Raw genomic sequence first — 2380 nt, 5'->3', positions numbered from 1 at the left:
TATGCCAATATGATTTTCTAGGTCCTTTTCAGAAATTGCTAAATTTTTACATAACTACTAGAATCCTCAGGAATTAGATGGACATTTCAAACAATACTACTTTCAGATGATCCCTTTTATTTAGAAATCTGCCTCCTCTTTTTTTTGATCAAAAATCATATAGCTTTTCTTCAGCTTATTAAGAAATATCCTACCTAAAATATATTTCTGATTTTTAAATAACAAGTATATTTCCAGCTTGCAGAGATGTGGGGAGTGGGTGTATCATGTAACAGCTTTCATCCTCATTTTTCTTACAAACCCTGCCACTGCCATTGGTGTCTTCATGCTCCCTCTTGCTGAAGCTGCCAAGTCTTCAATCTCAGCATTTAATTGATGTATTACCCATTCCACTGTTTCTTGGCCTTTATTGGCATTTGAAGATACCATGCTTGCCATCAGTCTTTCAAGGTAACTGCTAAGACTGACTCCTTCCTCAGTGATCACAACTTCTTGAGTCAAAATATTTTTTTCTGGGTCCTGAGGGTGTGGTTTGTGTATAAACTGCAGAAACCGTATTTGTAAGTGAAATATTAGTAGATTTAAGTTCCATCATTTTCTCTGCAGAATCAAGTACAGAGTGTTCTTGCACAAATGTTTTAGTTTTTGCTGCAATGTGAGATTTCACATTGGAAGGCAGCCCCTACTCTGTGCTGAGAAGTCTTTGGCTGTACAGCTTTCCAGAGTGATCTGTATGTCTGTCCAGTACATCACCTCCAACCACATTTGGGCCTTTCTGTGTTGCAGCTGTAATAGTTTCTAATGGGTGGTCAAAGACGTGGTCTGAAGTCCAGATCTTCATAGTTTCGGCCACTTGCACAATGTCCCTGGTGTTCACTTTTATTCTTTCTTTTAAATATTTATTTTATTTATCTGAGAGACAGAAAGAACACGAGTGAGAGGATGGCCATAAACAAATCTTAGTAAATTTAGCAAAACCAAAATTGTGCTATGTTCTCTTAGCACAAGGAAATCAAACTGCAAATCAGTAATAGAAAGGCAGTAGAGGGCACCCGGGTGGCTCAGTGGGTTAAAGCCTCTTCCTTCAGCTCAGGGCATGATCCCAGGGTCCTGGGATTGAGCCCAGAGTCAGTCTCTCTGTTCAGCGGGGAGTCTGCTTCCCTTCCTCTCTCTCTCTGCCTACTAGTGATCGGTATCTGTCAAATAAATAAAATCTTTAAAAAAAGGCAATAGAAAAATGCCTAAACACTTCAGAATTAGACAAGACACATGTAAGTAAAGCATGAATAAAAGACAGCCCAGAGGAAAATTTAAAAAATAACATACAGATATGTCTGGTATCAGTCTCACTGGAGTTCCCTATATCTCCCTATATGTGATGAATTGTATTTCTCTTGATACTTGTTTTCTTTTTTGTGATTCTTTTTTAGTATTTTTACTATGATGCATCTTGGCATGGATCTCTGTTTATCTCAAATGGAGTTTATCTTCTTGAATTTGCATATTATTTTTCACTTAAATTTGCAGGATTTTGCCATCATTCTTTGGAATGATTTTTCTCCTCTCACTCTTCCATCTGTTCTTTTGATATTTCCATTATGAATATGTTGGTGCAGGTAGCACTTTTTTTCATTTGTTTGAGGCTTTCTTCAGTCTTATTTATTCTTATTTCTTTTGTGTAAATGATACCTATTGATGTATCTTCAAGTTTACTAATTCATCTTCTATAAGCTTGAATCAACGAGCCTGTCTAGCAAATTTACAGTGCAGATATTATAATTCTCAAATTGAGAATTTTTGGTTCATTCTTTTCAGTTTGTTGATGTTCTCTATGTGATGAGGGTGCCATCATTACCTTCCTATACTTCCTTGAACATGGTTGCCTATTGGGGGTGTTTGTAAAAGCTGCTTTCAGAAGTGCTAAGTCTGATATCTGGACTCTTTCAAGGGCAGTTAGCTGCCTGCTCCTTCCCCCATATATGTGAAATTTTCCTCTTTGTCTTATGAATCACAAGACAAAGCTCTCTCTCTCTCTCTCTTTCTTTTTTTCCTTTGGACAAAAGGGATATTTTAGATATTTTGTACCTAGCCTTATACTGATTCCTTCTTTCTCTGAAAGGGCCCATTGTTATTTTTCCTTGCTTATTTATTTGTTTAATGACTGGGTTGGATTATTTAAAGTCCTTTCCTTCCACAGTGTACGTCTCTAATGACTCTTGTCAAAGGGCTCTGCCTTGGGGGTGCCCAGTGTTACTAGGATGACAGATAGTTTTTCAAAGTGTTAGAAAGGAAAACCTGATGGAACTTGAATGAGAAAAAGACACACAGCTACCGTCTGTTTCAATATCTCTCTCCTGATAAATAGAAGAACACTGAGTAA

General features: G+C 37.2%; 1 pseudogene; it reads right to left on the bottom strand.

Moving 5' to 3' along the window:
* Window positions 1-301: 301 nt before the first annotated feature.
* LOC132009189 (PRELI domain containing protein 3B-like) lies at window positions 302-841 on the bottom strand (annotated as a pseudogene).
* Between the last annotated feature and the right edge of the window lie 1539 nt (window positions 842-2380).

This window comes from Mustela nigripes, unplaced genomic scaffold, assembly GCF_022355385.1.
Source record: "Mustela nigripes isolate SB6536 unplaced genomic scaffold, MUSNIG.SB6536 HiC_scaffold_6824, whole genome shotgun sequence".
In the NCBI taxonomy this organism is placed as follows: domain Eukaryota; kingdom Metazoa; phylum Chordata; class Mammalia; order Carnivora; family Mustelidae; genus Mustela; species Mustela nigripes.
This window is presented reverse-complemented; position numbering and strand designations above follow the sequence as displayed.